Source organism: Alligator sinensis, unplaced genomic scaffold (genome assembly GCF_000455745.1).
Source record: "Alligator sinensis unplaced genomic scaffold, ASM45574v1 scaffold1373_1, whole genome shotgun sequence".
Classification (NCBI taxonomy): Eukaryota; Metazoa; Chordata; order Crocodylia; family Alligatoridae; genus Alligator; species Alligator sinensis.
The window spans coordinates 185,307-212,038 of record NW_005842808.1 but is presented as its reverse complement, the minus strand read 5'-3'; the positions used below and the strand labels follow the sequence as shown (position 1 = coordinate 212,038).

The 26,732-nt window shown below is 43.5% G+C and overlaps 1 protein-coding gene across 10 annotated transcripts in view; it reads right to left on the bottom strand.

Annotated features, from left to right (window-relative positions):
• The window catches only part of SLC23A2 (solute carrier family 23 member 2), an 80,993-nt gene that overhangs the window by 53,225 nt on the left and 1,036 nt on the right, over positions 1-26,732 (bottom strand). For 4 of the 10 annotated variants that reach the window (XM_025191309.1, XM_025191312.1, XM_025191303.1 and 1 more), the window contains exons 2-3: positions 21,679-22,007; positions 6,733-6,802 (exon numbers count right to left, since the gene is read on the bottom strand). The gene's annotated coding sequence lies outside the window, so the exon portion shown is untranslated. Of the gene's footprint in view, positions 1-1,093; positions 1,923-6,712; positions 6,803-21,678; positions 22,008-26,059; positions 26,727-26,732 lie in introns of those variants that run through there. The other 6 variants (XM_025191307.1, XM_025191305.1, XM_025191310.1 and 3 more) reach the window with 4 other exon arrangements.

The following is a 26,732-nucleotide window of genomic DNA, read 5'->3' as shown; positions in this document are numbered from 1 at the left end:
AGAATTCTGTTGCTAACCAATTCGTGCTGCTGCAAATCTCTTGGATCCAAGATTCAAAGGCAGAAATGTTAGTGGTGACAGCACTGCTACTGCATTTGACTGGATTACAAAACAAGCAACACACTTCAGATGTGATGTTGGAAAGGTACTTTCAAATATTGTAGAATACAGAACATCTTTAGGTATTTGGTCCAGGAATGCAGTCTGGGACTGCCAAGCATATCCCTCCTGCAATGTGGTGGCAAGGCCTCTGCACGACACAGCTTCTGTCTCCTCTTGCTTCTTGCCTCCATCTTCTGCAGCATGTGAAAAAACTGGTCTATGTTTGGAAATACTCATACCAAATCAAGAAATAAACTAACATGTGAAAGAGTAGAGAAGCTTGTCTCAATCCAGGCAAACCTTGAGTTTTCAGAAGTCCATGAAGATGATAAAAATGAAGGATTAGAAGAAGCAGAAACTGCTGCTAGTGACAGCTTAGAAACTGAGACTGATTAGACAAAGTTTAACATAGCAAAATTGGTATTCAATGAATCTTGGGGTTTTTCCCCCCACTTTTTTTCCCTCAACTCTTTTTCTAGAAAGGAGTACTTTCTGTATCTACTTGACACTGTGGAGGAGACTAAGTCCAGAATACAGAATAACTTTCTGGGTTTTACTATAATGTTGATGGTTTCTTCTATTTTCAACTTTAATTTTTGCCTGCTTCTCATAAACTGGTAAAAAAACTAAGAGATGCTAGTTTCCTTAGAGTTCAGCAGCTTGTAGCTCTATTTGCAACAAAAATTAAAAACATTTTAAAGTAAATTCAATTAGTAAATTTGTAATTATTATCTGAATAAACTATGCTTTTAAAATTCACTAAATATACCAAACATGATAATTTTGTAAGCAAACCAAGTTATACATAATACATTTTATGTTCTTAAAGTAACAAAGTGAAGTTAGAGCTATAAAGGGTGCTAAGCAAATAAGTATTGCATACATTTCAATTTTTTCCAAAATTTCAGGTTTTTCCCCCAGAAACAGGGAAAAAATAATGTTTTTCCCCCCATGACTTCAAAACTTCCAGAAAGTTTATATCTCTACTGACCTTAGGCTACAAAGTTTGAAAATAAATCTTTGCTGCATGGACTTCAGGGACTTGTAGAGTAGAACACCTGCTCCTATGCACTATATAGTTTGGAAGCTGACAGAAAGCAGAAAATGTCATTGGGTATCTTTCATCATCAGCATGCCAACATTCCATGTTAACAAGATGGCACCACTGTTTCAGAGAAGGATGTATCATGGACTCCAATTAAAGACATGCTTTCATATGATGCTACATCCAGCAGCTAGCTGAAAAAAAATTTTGGTTGAGTAACAAAAACACTGGACAGTCTGCTACGTATGATCCAAAAGGTAACTAGGTCAAGTAGACAATGCTGCTCCATAATACTGTAACACACGGTCCCAGACAACTTGACTGCCAAAAGACATTTACAAAGAGATGGGCAGGAGGCAACTCAGACTAAGACCTATGGGCCCTTGTATACGCAATGAAATTGTCCCTTTTAGCAGTTTAATTGCCCTTTTTAGCAATTTAATTGCACACGTTTGGGGGGCATATTGTGATTAAATTAAATTAAATTAAATTCTGTAACTTTGTCAGAGTATTTCAATTTAACTGACTTTTTTACGTAGCAAAGTAAAACACATCTGATGTATTTTAGTTTGCCATGTAACAAATTACAGCGATATTCGTCACGTGTACAAGGGCCATATGAGTTGCCAGAGAAAATCCAAGCAGGTGCTGGGGTGGATGCTAAGGGACAATCTGGAAGAGATTCCATTTCCAATGGACATGGACCTAAACTGATCAGAGTGGTTTTAGAACTGCCTGAATTAGTGAAGCCAACAACTGGAGAAACTGGCCAATTGTCGCCTTGGGTCCTCCACGATCCACTGGCTGGAAAATTGGCTCCGTGGTCGGACCCAGAGGGTAGTAATTGATGGAAGTCACTCATCGTGCTGTCCTGTGACCAGTGGGGTCCCCCAAAGCTCTGTCCTTGGACCCATACTGTTCAACATCTTCATTAATGATGTGGACACTGGAGTCAGAAGCGGACTGACCAAGTTCGCCGATGACACCAAACTTCGGGGCAAAGCATCCACACCAGAAGACAGGTGGGTGATCCAGGCTCAGCAAGTGGGCGGATGAGAACCTGATGGTGTTCAACGCCGATAAATGCAAGGTTCTCCACCTTGGGAAGAAAAACCCGCAGCATCCTTATAGGCTCAGCAGTGCTATGTTGGCTAGCACTAAGGAAGAAAGAGACTTGGGGGTCATCATTCAAGCAAATCCCGGGACGTCATTCTCCCCCTGTACTCGGCCTTAGTGAGGCCGCAGCGGGAGTACTGCGTCCAGTTTTGGGCTCCACAATTCAAAAAGGATGTGGAGAAGCTTGAGAGAGTCCAGAGAAGAGCCACGCGCATGATGAGAGGTCAGGGAAGCAGACCCTACGATGACAGGCTGAGAACCCTGGGGCTCTTTAGCCTGGAAAAGCGCAGGCTCAGGGGTGATCTGATGGCCACCTATAAGTTTATCAGGGGTGACCACCAGTATCTGGGGGAACGTTTGTTCACCAGAGCGCCCCAAGGGATGACGACTAGGTCAAATGGTCATAAACTACTACAAGACCGTTTCAGGCTGGACATAAGGAAGAATTTCTTTACTGTCCGAGCCCCCAAGGTCTGGAACAGCCTGCCGCCGGAGGTGGTTCAAGCGCCTACATGGAACGTCTTCAAGAGCAAACTGGATGCTTATCTTGCTGGGATCCTATGAACCCAGCTGACTTCCTGCGCTTTGGGCAGGGGGCTGGACTCGAAGATCTTCCAAGGTCCCTTCCAGCCCTAATGTCTATGAAATCTATGAAATTTTATTGAGGCTCTAATTAGTCAGGTTTACTTACAGCATAGCACCTCCCCCCGCCCAATAGCCAATTAAATGAAAAAGCAAGGCAAGCCCTAGCTAATTATGGAATGGCAACTTCCTTCTGATTGTTACTGGTTTAGACAACCATCAAACCAGTCATACCCAATTTCTGCATTTATTTTTCTCTAACCTAAGCACAAATTTTTAAAAATACACTCCAAGATAGTGATGCATGCTCCATCTTCCTAGTCCAAGTCACCTTTTACATAGTACTCTGGCTACATACGACCACAACTGCTCTCTACAGACATGCTGATCAGTGTTCCCTCTAAGCTGCACGGCCACACAGGTGCACCTGGCAGTGCGGCATCAGCACTCAGCTTAAAGGGAACACTGGTGCTGATGCTTGTTGTCATAGCAATGAAGATAATATCAAGTCCCACAGAAATCCATAAGATTTTTATGCACAATTTATAATACAATCATAAAATACTTAAAGCTATGCTGCATGAGCATTAGCTGCTTCTTCTTAACAAAAAAAACTGGAGTTCCTGCCAGTTCACTGAAAGCAAGAAAACTTGATCTTCAATATGTAAAGTATTTGGGGCAGAGCCTCTCATTCTGTCTGAAGAACGCCTAACACAATGAGGCCTTTATCTCTGGGCCCTGCCATAACAAATTCTACCTACTGTTACTTCACAGCTTGCACCTCCTACAGCTTTTGACATTCAGGATTGCCAAGTGAAAATCTTCTATTGGAAGATGAACATTTACACCCAAGTTATGAGCATTTGAAACCCAGGGCTTAAGATCTATTTTAGCAATTTATGCTGCTCCGAAATCTGCTTACCATTTTCTGCAACAAGTACAACAAAGACCCTGTCCCCAAAAGCTCAAAACCCAAATTCCAGCTCAAGTGTTGGCAAGGCTATCTGCAGCTGTGCTGTCAGACTTTATGTAAAGTAACTCTCCACCACATGGGTATGAGATTAATGAAGACCAATATGCACTAAACACATGTTATATGAAGAGAATACTGGACTGGAAACCCTCTCTTTCAAAGGTGATGTCTTACACTCAGCATTCCTCCGAAGACTCAAGAAATGACAGGGGCTTAAATTGAGACCATATAAATACATAATTTAGTAGTGTATATCCATATCCCAAAAACTGCTCCAGGCGAGCAAAGGGATTTGTCTATTTGAAAGTCTTTCAATCTTGCTGGGGCTGCACATAAAATTAGGTTCTTGCACTAACACTATTTTTAAACTTTAAACTACTTTTTTCCAGCTTAGTCTAAAGGACAACTTTTCCCAAAGGCATTTTCAATAGGCCTGTGTGAATAGGGAAGTATTCGACTCGGATTTGTCTGACCCATGGGGGCTTCTCCCACTGCTCCTCCAGCTGTGCCTGCCTCTGCCCCAGCGTAGGAAGCTGAGGGAGAAACCTCCATTGGTGCCCAGCCTGGTCCCATGCCCCGCCCAGCCTAGCCAGCGGGGGGGGGGGGGGGGGGGGCACGATGCAAGCACGGCTCACTCTGGGCAGCGGCAAGGCCTAGTCCCTGCTCCCAGTGCTACCATGCCTGCATCAACGCTGGGAGTGGGGGGCTCTGGAAGTTGAAGCAATGCCCGCTGCTGCTTGCCCCCATCCAAAGAGTGAGGCGTGCCTGCATGCCCCCCCCCCAGCAAGCAGCAACAGGGCATAGCCCCCCACTCCCAGCATTGCTGTGCCCACATCCCACACACCCCTGGCCCCCTCCCCAAGTAATGCGCATCAACTGGGCAGCTTGCCCCAGCCCCAGCCCCAGCCCCTCCCTACCCCAGGCTGCTTCCCTCCCCATCAGACTTACCAGTTGAAGGCAGCTGTGTCAGCTGCCTGTTTAGTTTATGGCTGAATCTCTGCAGTGGCCCAATCTTTTCTGAAGCTTTTCCGAATAGACTCAGATGCTTCAAATCAATTCGGAGCTTTTAATTGGTCTCCTGATTCGATTCAGATTTGGAGATTTGATCCCCGAATTGGGCCGAATCTCCTCCAAATCGAATCGGATACCGAAGCTTCACACAGCCTTAGCTTTCAACCCAAAACCTTCTTTGGTTAGAAGAATTGTTACAATTTGTTTGCTTTCAATGCCTTTCAAAACAAAAATAGTTTTCCATAATATTTACTTTAAAGCTTTTAAGCACTGCTTAGCAAAAGCAAAAGCAAAAGCAAAAGCAAACTGCCAGTGAAACAACTGTTTCCAAGCTGTCCTCTACCAGGCCATGCTAACAGGCCATATGATACTACCCTCACCATACCCTCTTCATTTCGAAATCTGAAGCTAAAAGTGAATGCTGGGCCACGAGAAATTTTGAGGTGTGTCAGTGGTTCGCTGTCACAAAAGATTGGGAAGCAGTTCACTAAACAATCAGCAATCTCAGCAAATTAATGATTCACCAAAAAAATTCACCCAGCTCTACAAAGAACCAACCTGTCTCCACTACTATGTTCTCTACAACTTTATCTCTCGTACTCTCTTTCTTTTGATCCTTGACTGTTTCAATATGTGACTACCCTCTCCCACCAAACCGCTTTATTATCCTTGATTGTTCAATCTCTTTTTGCTTTGCAACATACTATGCATTAAATTCACCTGCAGATGAGACTTTAATGAAAGATCAAGTGGGAAGCCTACAAAACTAACTCCAGAAGTAGATTTCAAAGATGGCAAACAGTATTTGGGAGATCAGCATTTAATTGAATTAAGTTAAACAGTACAAAATCTGAAAATTAAGTGAATTGCTGACTTTCCTTTAGATAAACCTCATTATCTGAGAGAAAGCATGACACCTAGTATTCCTTGTAGGGCAGGTTATGGCACAATTCATATAATTTTATATATTGTATGTTCTATCTGGTCTCCAAAGGTTGACTACCCAGAAATTGAGAGAACTCCAAATTCTCCTGGATGCTACACATGGCGTTAAATCCTTTTTAATGCACTCAGAAAACCTCCTTGGTAAACACTGCACCTTTTAACACTCTCTAGATTTCTACCTGACAGTTTATTAACATAAACTACTTGAATCTAGAAGACTAGACACATTCCTCCTCTGATGAAATGACTCCCTTCTAAGAGCGAGTCACATAACAAGCTATTAAAAATACACATACACCAAAAGTTGGAGTTCACTTTCCAGAACTCTGGCATACTTCCAGCCACAAACTATTTCCTCATCTAGTCAGGTCAATTATGCAAAAAAAGCTAATAACTGCTCATACCTAACATATCCTCATATTTTCTAACTTCTTTTCTAAAACCAGCATCAGTCTGTGAAAGTTTTAGCTATCAGATTCTTGAGGAACAGGGGGTTTTCCTTTCTTTATTAAACATCCAAAGATCTTTACTCAACAAAATGAAAAAACACTAAGATGCCAACCGTCACTCTCATTGATTTCAAGAATCTTTAAAAATGATTTTAGAAGCAAGTATATGCTGCTATGAACAATGAGTTTACAGATTAAGAATAGTTTTGGCATTTCTGAACATTTGTTTGCAGCTCCAAGATGATCAATTTTCTACAGTAAATAATTTTCTACAATAAACAACACTAGTTTTCTACATTTCTAATAAATAAAACGAGTTAAATTCCTCAAATCCAAACGACAGTGACTTCTTAAAATCTGAAGCGCGTCTTGTTTTATAGCTTATGATCTTTTTATTTACTATGCTCTTAATTACCTAGATTTAAGCAGCTGATTTTTCAACTGATTCATTTCAAAATTTAAAAGGGAATTCAGGAGAACTAATCTTACCTTAAAGAATCTGTACTAACCTCTGCAGCTCTTCTGTACCAGCTAGCCTATTCAGTCTCTCCTGTTTTCTACAATCAGCAACTGTGTAGCCTGTGAGTTGTAGACATAATGACGAAGGATTTTTATAATCAGAATGGGATCCCCACATTGTGTAACTATTTTATCCAATCAGAATCTTTATGTACATTACACAACAGCTAAAATAAAAGAAGACACCACATGGTCACAAGCTGGTACTACATGCCTCTAACCCAAGTAGAAAAATTATACAAACATACAAGGGCTTTATGAGTAATAGCCAAATGTACACAAACCACATTAAATTACTGGCACTGGTTTAGACATGATAAACTAGCTTAAATATACTGGAATTACAATCAGAGAAGAAGTAGAATACAGCCAAAATACACAAATCAAGGTGTGCAAATATTTCAGTGCCTGATCCTGTACAACTATAATGACAATATCTTTCTCCACCCACTTCCCTTATAAATGATGCACAGTACTTACATAAACCCACATTATATAAATTGTTATGAAAAGGTTTTTCCCTCGTCTCCATTAACAAGAACTTGGGTCCTGGGTACAACCTTAAACTGCATCTGACTGGAGGGCCTGGTGACCACACAGTTGGGCTGTGTGTGGCAGGGTAGCACCTAAGAAGTACCACAAAGTCATAACCTCCAGAATAAAGGGAGTATAGGGCACTCCAAACCCTAGCCCCTACTGCCTTGGGGCTGCAGAAAGACTGAGGGACATCACCCTGATAGAAACTGAGGTGCAAGGCAGTCAGCAGCAGTTCTTATCTGTTGACCTCTGGCTGAAAATACAACCATCAAGGCACTGAATGTGGGGATTTGGTCTGGCCTTTGAATTCTGTCTCAATGGTCTAAAGGTGTGGGAGGGTTAGGTCTTGGGTGGCCTCCACTCCTACATATTCTTGTCTAGATGTACGTATGGAAGGTCTTGGTGCAACAGTCACAGGACTCTGTATAAGAGGATTCATCAAACACTTGTCTAGTCCTTTTATGTGTACACGATGATCCAGAGGGTCAGAGGTCGCCTACTACTCATCAGCCCTCACTTCTGGCTATACTCCCTTCTCTCCACAGATAAAAAGCCAAACGTCACTCTTACACTGATTCCCACCTCCTTTGCTCACTCTCACCCACGTGCCCTTTCCACTCATGCAGTTTGACGATGTGCATACCCAAGTCTTTTACTCTTTAGAACCGCCCACGCCACAATAATTTTCAATTACAATGATCATTTGCTAAATCTCTGCATTACCCATACTGCATTAGTTTGTTCCAATCAGCACTGAAGCCACCCATGACAGTGTAGATGCTGTTTGGCACAACACTCTAAATACACTGGATTTTGTAAACTTGCCCCCTGTATAAAAACTACTCTTCACTACGCTCAGTTGATAAAGTGGTAAATCGCAATTAAGAAAGTTGAACCCAACCACAGATTCCTTCTGACAGATGTGTGGTACCCCCGCGATTCTAGCATTGGTGATAGATGGACAAGTATTGCATACTGCTAACTAAACAATGTGCTCACTCCCACTTCCAATTTCAAGTGATTTTGAACCAAGATTTTTAGTGGCAGAAGACAAATCAATGGCGCCACCTAGCTCCCAGCTCTTGGTAAGCAATTTAAATGGTATGCAAACATACAGCTATTTTTTCCACTGAAGACCAAAAGTGAACGCCACAGTTACAAAAGCAGCAACTTTCACAATGATTTTTACAATGATTTCCAAACCCTGGGAATTTTCTCCCTTTGTTTTACCTTGTCTTATGCCAACATGCACTTCAGTGACACACCTTCACATTACATGCTTGAACACTGAGGTTCATTTAACCCTGCTTACGTTTGCTGCTCTTTACATAATCAACATGAAATACTGACTTATTGACTCCGTACTAGTTCAGTCACCCACATTTTGTGGAATATCTTCCTCATGAACTTTCCCCCAGAACGTTACTGTACTTTTTATTTAGTTTGCATACGGCTTGTACTAGGTGTGGCACAATGATCAGCCTATGCTATCACAAATACCAATAAGGCAGGATAACGAGGTAATGCATGCAAACTCTTGCCTACAAAATGACTCCTTTGATCTTCCATCAAGTCTTGGAAAACAACTGAAGAAAAATGCTATTACCAAAAATTAGCTAATGGACTTCTCTCTCAGGATGTTTCAAACTTAGCTGCAAAGCCTGATTTAAAAACCGCCCCAAGTTTCAAGTGTATTAGCCAGCATTCAACTGCTTCAGGCTGCTCTTATTCAAGGCAGAACTTCTGCCAAAGACAAATATCCCTTCACCTAGGGAGTCACAGGGGAAAAATCCGATTCATCAAGCAGAGGGTCTCCAATTCTAGGAGAGGGTTGCCATGTCAAGTAGTCTCTCAAAATCACGATGGCAGATTCACGAAGGCAAGCGGTTTTACAGGAGGGTAGCATTATACATTATTAACTACATTAGTTAATTCAAGTCTCCTCACAATTTTGAAAACCTAGAAGAAAAAACCTAAATCTGATCCTGCAGACATTTACCTAACCTTAGGACTTCAAATTTTAACTACAATTTCAGATACAGTAAAGCTGTCTGTTACGAGAAGTAATTTCATTTCTAAGCAAATGCTCCAAGACCTTAAATCTGGTCTCGTCATCTCAATTAAAAAGCACTTGTAAATATGAAAACATTTAGGGTTCCTATGCTTGGCAGTGGGTAAATTATAAGCAGAGTTTCATCAAATTAGTCTTCCATTAGATTGGCCAATGCCAGAGATAACAATAGTGCTGGCAAAATTTAGAAACTTGAACAAGTCTACATTTGAAACTTCTGCTAGTATAACGTTGTCTGCTAGGGATGTAACTTTTTATGATGCAAGTCCAAGCTTTTTTATATTTTAAGAATATATTTAATATAGTATACTGTTATTTTCATTTTCTAAGAGCAAATGAGAGTCCAAGCTTTAACAGTCTTTACATCAACATGCTGTTTACTACACAGGTGCTTAAAGAAAACACCAGACCTAAATGCCGACCCATCACACAGAACACTCACTGCAACTCTGAAGATGTGTTAGAAGCGAAGGAAGTAAATGTAGAGTCCTCTTCAGCTGAATCATCTCCTCAAACCTGTTACCTCCATCAAGGTTCAATATGGAAGCAGGACTTGCTGCAATACTGCTAACCGCTAAAGCATACATAATGCATCCCGCTTTCATTTGAAATTAAAAAGCCCCTTCAATCTTCAAAGAATAGCCAAAAGTCAATCAAAAATTAAGCACACTTTCTCATTTTCTTTCCATTTATCCAGCTGGCAGAGTTATGCCTTCCCTCACTCAGTGACTTTTCATTCCCACAGGATCAATTCACGAAAGCTTCTTGAGAAATAGTCAGCAAAGTTACGCTACTTGTGCAGAAGGATTATTGCTTTGTATCAAACATAGGATTCTCAGTTTTCTTTAACTACACTTACTTCTTGTCTACTGTAGAGTTCTCCAGGGGATGCTACAGAACACCACACCTAGACTGCAGAGCTTAACACACCTATGGGTTGTTAAATCTTAATACTACCATGTTGGCCATCTGTATAGTATATACCCAACATGAAAGCAGGAGCAACAAAAGGAAAGAGAAGCAAAGGGACCACTCTGCTTTCATGTATCATGGGGTCATAAAACCTTTCTAAATTCATTCTTGTTTGATATGGGAGCTTTAGAATTTATATCCAATCTTGATTTTTACATAATGGAGAACCCACCAAAATCCTTGGAAGGAAGAGGAAACAAAGAGCAAAAAACATGGGAGGAAAAGGGGGAAGGGGAGGGAAGCAGGTGCATCAGAGATGCCACTTCTCTTCTGGGAACAAATGTACCCAAACCTCTTAGCATCGGGCAAGACAGCCAGAACGATAACACTCCAGGCAATCTACAAAACTGAAAAAAACTAAGACTGGAGCCCCTAAAAATAGGAAACTAGTGGGGAAAATTACTATTGTGGTCCTTTATATAAGGGAATACAATTTCCTTCCAGACTACAAGATATGGTATTGTTTTAATGTTACAAGTCTTCATATTTCAAACCTGACAAATTGCATAACTGTTTATAGGAAAGACTGGAGGAGCGAGAAACGGTGTATTTGGAAGAGGAAAGGATGGCCTAGCAAGACCCCAAGCATCCCAGCTCCCAGGTGAGTGCACTGATAAAGGAATATGGCCATGGCTGTGACCAGAAAACTTAAGCATATCCTGGAACTAAGGCTGAATTTTGAAAAGGGATCAGCTGATGAGTTTTCCCCTCTGTATACATTTAATAAGAACTTAAGCCTCAATTCTGAATTTCTTTCAAGGTTTTTATCCAAAGGGAACTGAAACAGGGTGGTATCCTGTAGAACTTAATCCGAATAGGCCTTCAAGTAGCTGGCCACGACAAGCTGCTGCTATGACTTCAAAGCAAGTAAGGAAATTCCTGAAGGGCAACTCTGACTTTTCCTGCTCAGGTTGACGGAATGATGGAACTGAAGAAGTTACAGAATCATTGATGTGCCTGTAGGAAAAGCAAAATGATCTCTAAAAATGAGGTGCCAAAAGTGGATGGCTTTTCAAGAGAACTTACGTATAACTGAGTTTCGTAAGACTCCAAGCTGAAGACATTTGCAGCTAGTAAAGATGGCTTCCTTATACTAAGGAAGATTAGTGACTAGAGCAAGAACCACATTCAGCCAGAAGTTCACAGCCTAAATGAGGGGGGTAGCAACTACTTGTAATAAAGAAAAATAACCATTTTAATTTTTAACAAAACATTCTTTTTGTTCAATGACATTGTCTAATGCTGCTCCAATTCTCCTGTAAAGTTAATAGTTTAGAACAGATTTAGAGCTACTACTTTTTTGTGCATCCTTTAAGTGCAAATATTTACTTAAATGGGTGATAATGTCCAAGGGACACATTCTCATTGTGGTTTGGTATTGCTGCTGACTTAGTTATGACAAAAATCAGCCAGATCGAAACAAAGACACTGTGCAGCTTACCAAACAGTACACAAGATACAGATTTTATTGATGACCGAGCTCTGCTTAGTGATGGTTAAACCACAATGGCAAGTGACCAATAGATTTCCAGACACACATACATACACAGTTAACTGTTATTTAAAAACAAAAAACAATACCCCCACCCCGATCCAAAGCAAGTCCCAGCAATTCCCAACTCGCATATTAATTTAGCAGATGAAGAAAATGAAGTGGGGAGCCAATTCGCTCACCTTGACAGAAACCTGCAAGCAAACTAGGAATCCAAAAATGGAAGTCATGACAAATGAATGGACAAGGTACCATTTACCTTCATCAGTCAAAACTAGAGCTGGTCACTAAAAAATTACTATTTAAAAGACCACCGGTAGCAGGGCACTGGGGTCTGCTTGCTTCTTCAATGGAGGCAAAGTGGGGGCACTAAAAGGGGGCTGGTGGCAATTAAGGACTCACCTGACCAGCAGCAGGCTGGGCTGGAGCTATATAAGCCCCGAGCCTGAGCCAGCCAGCCATCCAGCCCTGGGAGCCAAGCAGCGAGGGGCTCAGGGCTCCTGAATCCTGGAAGGAAGCCACTCTACAATGCAGAAAACAAGGAAAGGTGCCTGGGGCAGTGCCACAGGGGCTTAGTTATACAGGCAAGTGACCCTGGTTTATGTTAAGCCTAGGGAAGGCTTAAGGTGCTCATTATAAAGTTGTACTAGAAATTTAGCAAGGGGAGGCAAGACCTACTCAGAGGGCCAACAGCCCAAGAGTGGCTGAGAGTGGGCCCCTGCAGGGTATACAGGGGCCTAAAGTAGGGATCCTGAGATTCACAAGCTCCGGGTCAAGAAAGGGCCGGGAGGGTGATCAGGAGTCCAGGAACACAAAGCAGGGCTGACAGAGTGAAACCAAGGAAGTGCCAAAGACAGGCAGAGCTGCCTGGCAGGTCTGTGCGAGGCTTCAGTCCCTGATTTGATTCAGCGGAGATTCGGCCCGATTTGGTGGCCAAATCTCCGAATCAGAGGATCCTTTAATCTTTCCAAATCGGATCGGAACCCTGCGAATTGATTCAGAGAGACGCGGTGATTCAGATGTAGACACAGCTTTAAATGTTTTTTCTACATACCTCTGGGTAGCAGGTGGATTGTGAATGCTGCGATGGTGGGGCAGTTGGAGTGTCCCACAGGAGTACAGGGGCTTCCCAGCACACACTGCAGCAGACCCAGAAGTGAATCAGAAGCACTTCCGGTCCACTTCCAGGTCTGCCAGTGAGAGCACTGGGGTCCCCTGGCATCCCCCCCCAGCTCAGCGACTGATGCCTCCTGGGTCTGGGGGTGCCCCTGGGATCCGCCCACAGCCGATCGCTGAGCTGGGGGTGCTGGGGGCCATCCAGAGTGGTAGTACGTCCGGTCTACTTCTGGGTTTGCCACCAAGCACGTGGGGAGCCCCCCGCGCTCCTGTGGGACGCTCCATCTGCCCTACCATCACAGGTTTCACGAGCCACCCGCTACCTTGAAGTATGTAGAAAAAACATTTAAAGCTGTGTCTATGTTCGAATCGCTGATTCTCTGAATCTTCAGATGCAGATTCGGCCAAATCGAATCGGGGACAGCGATCCAAATCAATGAATCGAATCTCTGCCCCCAATTCGGGCCGAATCCGAATTGAATAGGGCCCATTTTGCACATCCCTAGTGCTTGGGTGTGGGACCTGGAGATTCAGAAGCCAGTGACTGCCTGACAGTCTGACCAGAGGGTCCATGAGCCCAGGGATGGGGTGAGAGTCAGATTAGGGTACATGAGTCCAAGAGGGGCTGTGAGCTGGACCAGGGGTCCGAGACCCTAGAGAGAGGGGCTGTGCATGGGGTTAGGGGTCTGAAAGCTCAGAAGAAAGGCTGATTGAGGGGCCATGGAGGAGGGGGTGTGACAGTACCATTGTAAGACCTAAGTGATAACACCTGCAAGGCTTGGAGCATGGTGTAGCAGAGGAACAGAGCCACACAATTTGCCTTTAAGGTTACAAGTGCCCTGCAGGGGCACAGGCAGGCCAAGGGGGACCTATCAGGCCTAAGGTCTGGACTTAGACTAGTGGGATCCAGGAGAGAGACCCAACGTGGAAACAGTCCAGATTAAGGCTCACACTAAGGCCCATGGGCAGCCTCCCTTACTCAACTTTCAATAAGAACAAGGAAAGGTGGGCTAGCAACTGAGGGAGAACAACATTAGAGTCAGCTGGGCACCAACCCATTGATCTTCAACTCAAATGTCATTTCAACCTCAATATGTGGATGTGAAAAGTGGCAATGCAGAGTAAAAAAAACTATCAGCAATGCTCAAAATGTATATGTCAAAGTGCTCAGACTAAGATTGATACAAACTTTGTTTCATTGGTTTAGACCCACATGCATGCATTCAACTCTAAAATCTTGTCTACAAACAAGGAAGCACATGCATTACAAGGGGTATCTGCCTCATATAGCAAGTAGTTCAGTAAAATATTAATTGAAGTGGTGGACCAGACACGTAAGGATAAGGCAGTATTGAAGCTACCTGGAAGAACACTGAAGATCTCAGGTATTGCTTCCACAATTAATATTAAAACCCCAAATGCCTCCTATTGCCCTCTGGCATGTAATGGACCAATTTATGCTTTAAGCACAGACTTAAGGCATATAAAACACAATTTTAATGCAGTTATGATAATGTAACCACAGACTACATAGTCTTATTTTAACTGAATATTTCCAAAAGGAAAGCAAGTTTTCTAGTTGCACACTGAGCCAGAGGTTGCAAAGAACCCATTATAGGTTCCACCAACCCCTTGTGTATTTAGCACGTTATTACTTTCAGGGTGCTATTATTTAAAAAAAAACAAACAAAAAGAAAAGAAAAAAGAAAAGAAACTAAAAAGAACATGCTAGTCTCAAAGTACCTCAATTGCAAAAGCGGTTTTCAAAGGCTGTTTAATGCAGCTATTCTTAACAAAAAAAATGCTTTCCACAGATTTACCCCATGGAAGCAGCATTCTTTAAAGCAGCAGAAGTCCCCACCTTTCAGTGTAAAGGAATTTAAAGCCCAGATCCAATGATGATTTAGGTGCCATCCACAGAAGCTCCATCTAACTCTCTGGGCATCTAAAATGTTGTCAGTCAGGTTTCCGGTTCCCTCAACACCTAAGGTTCTGCTTCTGTAAGTGCCAAAACTGCCACCCACATCCTACATCTGAGCAGCTCAACATTTATGTCATGCCGGAGGATCTATGAGCTAAGAACTGCTCCACCTGTCTGCTGTAAGCGGTCTAATCTAGTAGGCATCTCTGAGCTTGCCTGCAACACACCTACTAAATTGAACTCTGCACAAAGGCACAGAAAGTCACAGTCACCTTCATTTAGAAGACAGATAGAGAAGGAGCTGGTGCCCTAATTTTATACAACAGTCTAGTGGTCAGGGCACTCGCTTCGAATTTGAGAGATCTGGAGCCTTTGCCCAGTGGTACACCTCAGCCCACGGCCTATAGACTATTCTGGGGTAGGGCACTCTCCACTCCTACTTTTGAAACTTGGCTACTGTACAAAGATACAGGATTCACTGGGCCAGAGAGAGGGAGCACTACTCCATAACCCAGCACTCAGGGCACCCACCTGACAGAGGGAACACTTGGATTCTCTTGCCAGGATTGTTTCTGTACTAGGGATTCACCATAGTTGACATTCCCCTTCCTAAATGAATGCCACGATTACTGAACTACAGCAGGGGTAAACGTCAGGCCCATGGGACTCCTGGTAGGCCAGCAAATTCAGGGGTGGGGCATAGCTGTTGGCAGCAGAGGAGTAAACGTGGCCTGTGTCAGCACAGCCCTGCTCGGCTTGCTGCAACTTGCTGCACCCCTGAATTAGCTGACCTAACCGGAGACCCACCGCCACTGCACCTGCTGCTGCCATTTCCACAGCTGTCACTACTGTCATCGCTTTTAGACCCTGTTACTCTTTCAATCTATCGCTGCCTCTGCTGCTGCTGTTTACACCTCTTCTGCTGCCAGCCCCATCGTTGCCAGTGCTGGCCCCAGGGAGTTGGGGAGCCAAGTGAGTTTAACACCCTTGGGCTACAGTGTCCTGTTCCCTCTCTTTAGCTTAGTCAATCCTGGATTCTTCTTTTTTGGCCGAGTGGCACAGCTTCAACAAGAGAAATGGAAAGTGCCCTTACACAATAACTACTCACATGTGGGTGGCTGGTAAAGTCCCCTAGGAGTTGTAGGTTTGAAGTGCCTCCTGCTGAATAAGGCAGCAAATCCAGATTTTCCATAATCAAGGTGAGTGGATTGTTATATGCTGTTGCATAAGAACAGGAGCACAAACCACCATCTCCTCTTCCTACTTTGCTTTAAAAGAAAGGAACAACTTTTGCTCCCTTTTTGCAAAAGATCTAGGCACCAAAAAAGGTTTCATGCTTTAAGCCTCTCCTTGACAGGGATCCGTTCCACATTCTGGCTGCTGTCAATTCCATCCTCCGGCACACAGCTCTTCCCATGCATTGTGGAGGGAGCCGAGGTGCCCAATGCAGGGCTGTGGATTACATTCCCAAAACAACACCCCCGAAAATTAGTCTTTGTGCTAAGCTAGAAAATCTAAGTCAGTTGGGAGGTTCCAGCCCTAAAAGCAGCCAAGGACACATGATCTTCCTGGTGGCTTCACTACTGGTAACTGATCATTACCTGTTCTCCAATACCAACATTTTAAAAGCCAATTTGAACCAGAAATTGCAGAACAAGAAATCATGCATAGACTGGACTATGTTGAGTATGGTTTAAACAGGGATAAATTCTTATTACATTACCCAAGTTAGCTGTGGTAATGCCTTTTGTTTCTTTTTTGCTCATCTCTCACAACACTGTCCCTTCCTTTCCCTGCATCTTTCATATTCTAATTACTTTCTCTTTATACTCTGCTTTCTACACAGTTATTTGGGGGGGGGGGATGTGTGCACACAAACATCTCTCTATATATATCCATCTACTTTGGTTAACCTATAACAGTGGCTCTCAACCTTTTTTGTTCCAAGACCCATCTGTAAACATCAGTGATCAGTCCTGACCCAGTGTCCCTCACTTTTGACCTGATGTCCCCACACCAGGCCCCAGCCCCCCAGTGTGTAGGGCAGGAAGTGGGGGGGGTATAGGGAATGGGGGGTCCCAAGCAGCCCCTTGCAGGCTGGAAATCTGTTGGCCTGCAAGGGAAAAGCCACCTGTTTTTCTCCTTTAAAGGAGAATCCATTTTTAAAGCTTGTTGATCCATTTTTTAAACTGGTTCATGACTCTTTCGTCTGACGAACAGGTTGAGAAATTCTAGTCTATAAAGGTGCAAATCTACCCTGCCTCCTAACTGATCACTGTGACGGACCCATTTTTTTTCAAATAATACGGACAGCTAATTGAGTCATAACTTGGCTTTGGGCATTTCTCCCATCCCAAGGAAGGCCATTAACCAATTTCAATGACACGAGCACTACATACTCTCCAACCAAGTACTAAAAAATTACTTGTAAGTTTGCACGTCAATTTCAATGTGCTAAGGCAATGAATTAGTTATTATCGGAGGATGGAATTGAAAACAGTCAGGATGTGGAAATGGATCTTAGTCAGGGAGAGGTTCTGAGCTAAAGAGAGGAAACATGCTCTACTGGGCTAAAGAGGGAACAAACTTTACTGAACTAAAGAGAAGGAGCATGATTCTGTAGCCCACGGGTATTTCCTGTACATTGGAAAAAGTTATAAAAGACTGTTTATGAAGACAGGCACTTATTTAACTAGTCCTGCTTCTCACTCCCATTTCAGCTATGTTTACATAAAGGCCTTTACTCACATAATCATACAGCTTCCCCCTCACCCCACCCCATCATTACAATCTCCAATCTGCTCTGTTATATACAGCATCTCATAAAGTCTTACAAAATCTTATGCCTCCATAAAAAAATTAGTCTAAAGCAGGGGTGGGCAATTATTTGGGTCTGCAACCGACATAGGCAGTTTTGGGGACCTACCGCAGGCTGGTCAGCACCCCAGCCCCCACCACAGCCAGGAGCCTGTGCACCCTGCGGCTCCTCCCCACCACCGCCAACAGTGCGCAGCCTCAGCTCTGACCCTTGCCCGCCCTGCACCTGCTCTGGACTCTCCCCAGCCAGAGCGGAACAGCCTGAAACCGTGCACACAGCTCCAACCCCAGCCCACCCCACACCTACTCTGGACTGTCCACCCATACTGAGCAACGGCAGTGGCTGGGCAGAAGCTGAAACTCCACACAGGAGAAAAGCACCCCCTCCCTCTAACCACTACTGGGACCTTCTTGCTGCAGCCGCCCGGAGCCCATGCCACCCTGCAGCTCCTCTCTGCCACTGTCACTGCTGCCTCTGGGCCACCCAGTGGGGCAGTAGTGGCAATGCAGAGGAGCTGCAGGGCAGCCCGGCTGCAGGCTTTAGGCAGCTGCAGCAAAAAGAGTCCAGCAGTAGCAAAGGGGATGGGCTGCTTTCCCCACACGCGGAGCAGCAACTTCTGCCCAGCCTCTGCCACTGTTTACTCTAGAGCAGGTGCGGAGTGAGCCAGGTCGGGGCTGTTCATATGGGTTCCACCTGGTCCGCTCCGCCAAGTCGAGTCTGGAGCGGACATGGGGTGGGCCGGGGTCAGGGCTGTGCACGCAGATCCCCACTGGTATCACAGGCCTGGGGTCAGCAGCAGCAGCAACTAGAAGGAGCTATCACTCCCTGGGCTGCATAGGGCTTCTTAGCCCCGCTGCATGTCCAGGGGAAAATGGGACATACCACAGCACCTGGCCAAGGCAGGATCAAGGAACCTGCTGTGGGATGGACAAAATCCCTCTGCAGGCCAGATGCAGTGTGTGGGCCATATTTTATCCACCACCGGTCTAAAGGGTGCCACTCCGCCCTGCCTTCTGCCAAACTTACAAGAGTTTGCCGTCTTGGAATTAACTTGTCAACACAAGTTTAGCAGTGCTATTGCACTGCAGAAACAAGTAGAAAGCAAAAAGCACAAGTAACAAGATGTTGTTTAAACATGACTGATACATAGCCTGCATAACCAGTAAAATGTTTAACATGGAATAACGAGAGGTGCCCGATGGACCAAAGGACTTGAATATTTTCTGTAGCACGCTAGTCCAACATGCAGTGAGATTTTTGAGGATGGCCTGACATCAATTTTCCTCCAACCAATGTAAATGAGTAGATAGATAAATGGAAATGCTCTATTTCTATCACGATGGCTCATCAAGAAATATCACAAAGGTAATTACAATATTTTGACAGGGTTCAGACTGTCTATGACGACACCAAGGACAGTAAAACCTTGAAGCATTTTTTTTTTTTTTTGTAACCAGGCTAGCTCTTTATGACAACTTCCTTTTTCACAACATACTAAAGAAACCTTTTCTGATTTTTTCAAATCGTTTGCTAGACTAGCAATTTATTCACTTATTACCGTGGATTAAGTTTAAATACGTTTACTGTGCTTCTGCCCATAACTTGATTTGAAACATTTTAATAAAGATTTCTACTGTAACATCACTAGCAGCACTGCTAAAATTATACCTAACCTCACTTAACTCACATCGTTCAATGGCCATATGTTTTAAATAGTTTTATATGCAAAGTTTCTTCTGCTCCTAGTCCCTTTTTAGAGCAACACACTTCACTCATACATTCTTCCTTCAATGCAATTTCTCATCTGAATAATTTAAGGTAGAAGACCAATTCAGATACTCCAATTCTTAAAGATACCAACCAGCTGTACTGTCTCCCCAATAGATCTATTACATGCCATTCAACAAGTCATTACCTGTCACAACAGCTTCCAGAATAAAATGCATCTTTAATATTCTGGGTGCATTGTTCTAACTACTAAAACAGAAGCAATCTGAGATCTGGAACAGCCTGAACACAGTATACTGGAGTCTAAAACATGGGCTGATGTTAGTCATGAAATCTTGCTCAAAGTAGCCAAAGACTCTCAGTTCCATTGCATTAAGTTCCACTACACTGCTAAATATTAGCAGTATGTGTAACCTAAACAAGGATGTTGCTGTTCAGCCTCAGTTTCTTGTAAATGTTACCAGATGAAAGGGGCAATGAAGGATTTGCTCAGGTTGCTATTTTATGAATTCTTCCTTTGGCTCCCCTATGTAGTCGCAAGAGACCTGGTCTTTTTAGCCCCAGGTAGATTAAACAATGAACAAGCAAGTGGTTCTTGAATGAGGGAGCAGTAAATTGCTTTCCAAAAAACAACTGTTTTTGGCTTCAAAAAGGAAAAAAAAAAATAAAATCACCACAACACCTATTTTCTCATCACACAACCATCAGTTGCATAGTTAAAGGAAATGTTACAAGAAACTAGTTTTCTAACAGTCCACACAGGGAAGTTTCCTCTCTCACATCTGACAGGATGAGATATTGGAATCTCTGTATAAAGGACCCATTTCTCTCTTTCTGCCTCGTTTATCATTTGTATTTGTTACTGCAAGCAGGACTCGAACACTAAGACTTCACACCAAAATAGGCTTATCTTCCCATTAGAAAGATGAAAGTCTCGGCAGGTTTAAATCTTATCACAACACAATCAACTCTTAACTGCTATCTGATTTTGAGGCACTGGAAAATTGCATTTAAAAACATGTTAAAGGAACACAAGGGTATTACCACTTTAGTTTGTGACATTTTATTCCAATTACACTAGCTCCTTTTATCTTCCTAAGGGACAAATAACAAGATCATGAAAATATCATCAAGATTTTTTTAAAGAAAGCATTTACATGCCCACAGATACTGCAACTTCATTTTTACCCTCAAATTTAATCAGGATCACAAAATAGAAAATCTCCAAACCATACACTTAACACAGGTAGTGATAATACTGCTAAGCTAGTAACACCAGAGAGAATACCTAAGAACAATGGTATTAGTAAAATAACAGCCATCTATATTGACAGTGTCACAAATGGACTCTATCGCCTACCAATGGTAGGATGTTAATACCACTTTCAACATCACTGACACTTAAGGTATTGAGAACTGAGTGTAGTCTGGCCAGCCACACTTTATCTACCATGTCAGGAAAAAAAAAAAATCGCCCAGATTAATTTTAGGGGGCATACTACTTAATATACCAGGAACAAAGCTGTTCATACTAGGGCTTCCCCAATATACTTATTTCTACAAAACCACCTCCCACCGCCCTTCCTAGCCCACTGTTAATGTTTTTACCATATTACAGCAAGAATTAGCACCACACTAAAGGCCCTTTTAGAGAACATACTATCCAACGACCCACCTCTGTTAATTTGGGAATGGGAAGCAAAAAAACCCACAGAAAACATGCTAATCCTGCCTCTGATGAGGGCTCAAGCTTTTTAAGCATCTCTAGCCGTAAGAATATATGGAAGTGCTTGAAATAATCATTAGGCAAACAAGTTTACTTGCCTGCCAATATAAAATTGTTCTCTACAGTATATTTTCAAATGTTTCCAATCTATTTAAATTACTCCAGCAATAAGATCATCTGACATATTCAGACAATGACCTTCAGGAATGCTCAGAACATTCCACCAACCCTCTGAACAGTGCTTGATTTGATCTAACAGGAAACACTTGAATCCACTTTCCCCTCCACTTTCAGACCAACGTGACAGGGAACTCAGGGCCATTTTAAGCTAAAGCAAACACATTTTGAAAATGTTAGCAGAATCTTACTGAATTAAAACTGCACCTCCATAATCACAAGACAGATAATAAACAAACATTCTCTTACACCTAAAAAATGATTAGCATGTGCATAAATGCCACCCCCAACACACATCACCATGATTAAGCCATCAATTTTACAGTAGATGGAGCCTAAAAGCCCAAGAATATAGATAAGGACTGTATTGTTACTTACAGTTCTTCAAACGCAATTCCACCAGGGCTAATCTTCCTCTACCCTCTATTTAAAATCCTGCTTCCATTAGCATTTTCTCCAGCACTCTGACATCACAAACACAGGATCAAAACATCTTCGGTATAGAAAAGCAAGGATACATTGTCCTCTACAAAATGTGAGAGAAGATCCAGATCTTCATGGAGGTACCTAATTATACCAAGGTACTGAAGGACGTACAGCCTGTCCTCAGGAACATCAGACTTGTTCTGTATTTAACCTGTATGACTTAGAGAACAAACTTCAGTCTCGATGCCTCAAGTGGGAGAACCTCTGGTATCCCCCGAACACTAAAAATCAAAAGATGACAGAGTTTTATTTGATGGAAAGATTTATTAGATAGCAACTTTTCCTTCAAAGCAAAGCAACACTCTCCAGGTTAAGTCAGGACAGAATCTTTTTGATCAGTTCAAAACTATGAACCTGACAAGGTGTAAGCTTTGCAGTTAACTCAGGCCTGGCCACCAATACTACTGTATAAATAAAGTTTTAAACCAAGTTGGATATAAACAGGGTCTTGACATCATCTAGCCAGCCAAGGTGGACAAAACCAAATTATGCATTTTTGAACACCAGCCCTGGGTGGCTGTGACCACTCTGCACATTTAAAGACAACTAAGCCACCACAAAGACTAAATGAGGCTGAACCCTATTTTTTTAATCTGTTTAACCAAGGTAGCCTGTGCCAAGTGATGATGCACAGCCAAGGCAGCAGACAAGACTCTATATATACTTTCGCCTCAGAACAAAAAAAATGACTCAACATTAGCCAGACAGATGACAAAATTCAGCAAAGAAAAACACCTCAAGTTCTTTAAGAGCACATATTTAGATGGTAAGCTTCGAAGGACAGAATAAGGGACTGCCATGTCCTGCAAAGGGATGAGTGCATTTTGATATCATATGAATGCTTGCTATTATACTTGACAACGAAGCTGAAAAATACATTTTAGTACATGGAATAAAACTAGAGCATGAGACCCATTTGTGTGCATCATGTCAGTAAAACCATAAAGTTTGCAGGTGGCAAAATGCAATCTCATGCAGAGGTGAGGTTTTAAAACCCTGAACCCTCTTGCAGTGTGCTTTTCTTCTTCTTTTGGCCAACTTCTCATGGCAGTAAATTGACAGTTTAGACTCATTCCTTAAAAGGGTGGCAAATATAAGAAATTACAGAGTGATTTGTTTTTCTACAGCATCTAGATGTCCAAAGATAGATGCTTAGTTAACTCCTTGCCATGATATGGAAGGTGTGCAGAAATCTAAAATGACTTGTTTGCTCCCTAAAGTCTGTAAATAACCTAATCATGCTAGGGTTTCAACCCCATTCCCCAGAATCAGGCTGGAGTTGTAATAAGCCTTTAACCACCCTTTTCCTCTTTCTGTAGGAAAAGTGCCCCACAATAATGACAGCAATATTATATGCAATATACAATAAGTGAAAAAGCCATTTTTGACTCCCCAGCCCAGCCCCTGGCTTCTTTACTTTTCATTCCATCCAGGAAGAGCACACACCAACTGCTGAAACTTCCTGAGCCTGACGAAGGGTTTTTGAACCCAAAAGCTTGCTTAATAACTATTCTCCAACCATTTGGGTTGGTCTAATAAAAGATATCAAAGTCACCCAAGGAACCTTGTCTGCCTAAGCCATTTTAATGCATCCCAGCTTTAGGAATAGCAAAAGAATGTGGCCTACAGCTTTTGGTTTAAATGACATAAGGAATTCCTGTCTTCCACTACACCATGGTGTGTACCCCTTTACTTACCCCGACTTTCAATCTCATCTTCCTGCAACTTCTAAATATAACAAACATATTTTGTGAATTCTTAAAACAGTTCATAAGCATTCATTCTTCTGGGCATTAGAGAGCAGTAGACACTAATTACAGATCCAACTGCACAGGGACTACCACCTATTTAAGGAAATTTCCTTTTGTCAATTGCCCAGATATTCCTAATAAATTTCAGTGCATCTCATTCTCGCATCACATACTGGTGCAAGCAATACACTGAATTTCATTTACATGCAAGATTCCAGAAGAGTTAAGAACATCTTGAATAGTCTTTTTCTTAATACCTTAAGCTTTACAGATAAATGCATTATTAAACACATATGAAAGTGAAATTATCTTTTTTAAAAAGGCTCCACAGTTACAGTAACTAAGGGGTTGGTTATTATTATTCTTTTTTCCTTTGGGCTAGCTACACAGGGGAAATTGAGGGGAAATAACTATTGCAAAATAAACGATTCCAGAATAGCTCCCTGGACAGAGACTTGGATTTAAGTCTTAGAATAGCGTGTCCACGCAGGGAGCAATTGCAGAACAGCTTATTCCACAAGAGCTGTTCTACTCCATTTCCCCTTGTATAAGAGAAGATAATGCTGTGATGCAGATGAAATCATTATGGCAGTTCAGCCATCACTTCTTCAGGAATCCATGCTCAAACAGGAGGGGAAAAGCGTGACCAGGTAATTTAAACCCTTTCCCAACACACACAACCTAAACCAAGAAAAGCTATTTTATATTGGAATAAGAGCATCCATATGGGAATTTTTGCTATAATGATATGAATGCAAATATACAACTGGGGGGGGGGGGGGGGGGGGGGCACAGACTTCCTCATGTAGACAAGGCCTAAGGAGAGAGAAAAGCAAACTGGCTTGATCTAATTATATCCCTTTGAACTGGAAAACTGAACATTAACATGTTGAAACCCTACAATTGCAGCATCTCCTGCTATTGTCCTTTTCTACAGAATCTTGTAGAAATGTAAGGAGGAAAAATCATTTCTTTCCATTATGAAAAATAAACCTTCATAAAGCTTCTCAGCTGCTCTTTTCCTGGTGCAAGGGGAGCGTAACAGGACAAGGTTCCAGCCAAAAGACAATTGTACCAACTGCAAAGCGCTGACCTTTATTCCTCACTTGGAATTCAATTTTCAGTAAACTTCCAAGCAGTGGGAGAGACTACTTAAATGCTAATGCTGTTAAGTGTGATGGAAAAATAAACACTAGGGGTGCACCAATAAAGATTTTCTTGGCTGATACTGATAGCTGATTATTAACCAACCATATTGGCCAATGCCGATCCAATAATTGATTTACTTTAAAATGCAAGACACTTTAAAGCACTGACATAAATAAACCTTTTTTTCTCTTTGGTGTGCTCCAGCAGCCTCCTGAGTTGCATGTATCAGCATCCAATGCTTAACACTGGTGGGAGGGGAACTTGAACTAAAGCTCATTGAATGAGCTTTAGTTCACGTGCTGCCACCACTATTTTTAAGCGCAGGGATGCTTTTAAGTGGAGCAGAGCCAAGCAAGGCAAGGGCAGATGCTGGCTGCCTGCTGCAGGCTTGGGGCTCTTGCTGCCTTTGCCCCAGGAGCCCGGCGCCAGCCACATGCCTGGCAGTGGGGGACACAACTCACCACCCCCAACTGCTGCCAGGTGGGCAAGGGGCATGCAGCCTGTGTGGGTTCCTGGGGCAAAGACAGCAGAGCTGAGAGCCCAGAGTCCACAGCGAGCAGCCCACATCCGCCCCGCGCACAAATCCAAAGGGGCACATACCCCTCCCATGCCTCCTCCAAGGGGAGCCGCACCCCCTGGACGACCAGCCTGTGGTTGTCCCATTCCCGGCCCCATGCACCACCTTGGCTGGGCAATACCCGCAGACCCCGTCTCACTCACTCACCACAGGGGCCTTGATCTGCACCCCCCCCCACACCCCTTCCCTCCTCCATGCCCCTTCCCCTCCACATACTTACCTGCAGAGACCTTCTCTCCACGCTGCCCATCTGTATTCCTAGCCACACGTATGCATGTGGCCACACATGCAGATGACAACCCCAAACAGGACCCCTTGCAGGGTAGAAAGCTGCCTACCATTTCCCAAGGGAACCCAGGCATCCAGGGGCCCCAGCCCCATGGAAGAGTGGGAACCCAGGTGTCTAGGACCTTGGCCAGAAGGCATAATTATCAGTAAACATTATCAGCTACAAGGGCCAAAAGAAGCTGATAACGTTATTTTCCTTTTTATCAGTGCCGATCCGACAGGCAACCAATATATCAGTGCACCACTACTAAACATGCACCACAGCATATTTTTAAAACATCTCTATCTTTCTTCCCACCCACCCATTTCAGGGTGGACTCTCTGCTTCTTCTCACCATCATGCTACGCATTAAAAACCTGAGTAGCAATCTTGCCGCAGCACCAAAGGCAGCATGTGCTGACTGACCAAGCATTTATCCTGCTTCTCAGGCGGGCTTTCCAGCCTGCAGCCAGGTCTACCCCACTGAGAACACTCAAATGAGCTGACCTGAAGCCGGAGCATGCCTACCTCACATAGCGGTGCCCACAAGATAGGGATACGAAGAAACAGGGCAATGCTCATTCCCACGGACAGCAGGTGGAAGTCCGCAGATAAGCAGGACTGGCAAGCTGAGGTTTTTTCCTCAACATGCTTAGGCCGGTTCAAAGAATCGATCACATGTGACAAAAAGGAGGGGGGAAGAGAAGTGCATCCAAAGCTTCGGCTGTTTCAATTGCTTCAGGGATTTCCCCTTTCTGCCAGAACCTTCTGCTGGCAGCTCCTGCTCAAGCAAGGCGGAGGTGGGGGGCCGAGGAGAAGCCGTGGGTGGGGGAGGCACCCCCAGGTGCCTGCTGCTGCGTGTGAAGGCAAACCCCGGGAAGCCGTGAATTTACCTGCTCCGGCCACGTGACGGGGCGCTTTCAACAAGAAAGGACCAGGGGACGAGGATGAGGGATATGCAGGCAGGCACACGGGTGGAGGACACGCATGCTGGGGTCTGCAATACACACACGGGGACACACGCCACACAACACAGACGCGGACAGCGGTCTGTGCATATGGCCATACGTGTGTTGCATGGACACTGGTGGTTGGCACATACAACACGGACATGGACACACACACACACACACACACACTGATGCCAGGCGATGCACGCGCGGCCCGTCCCCGTCCCCCGAGCCGGGCCAGCTGGCCGCCC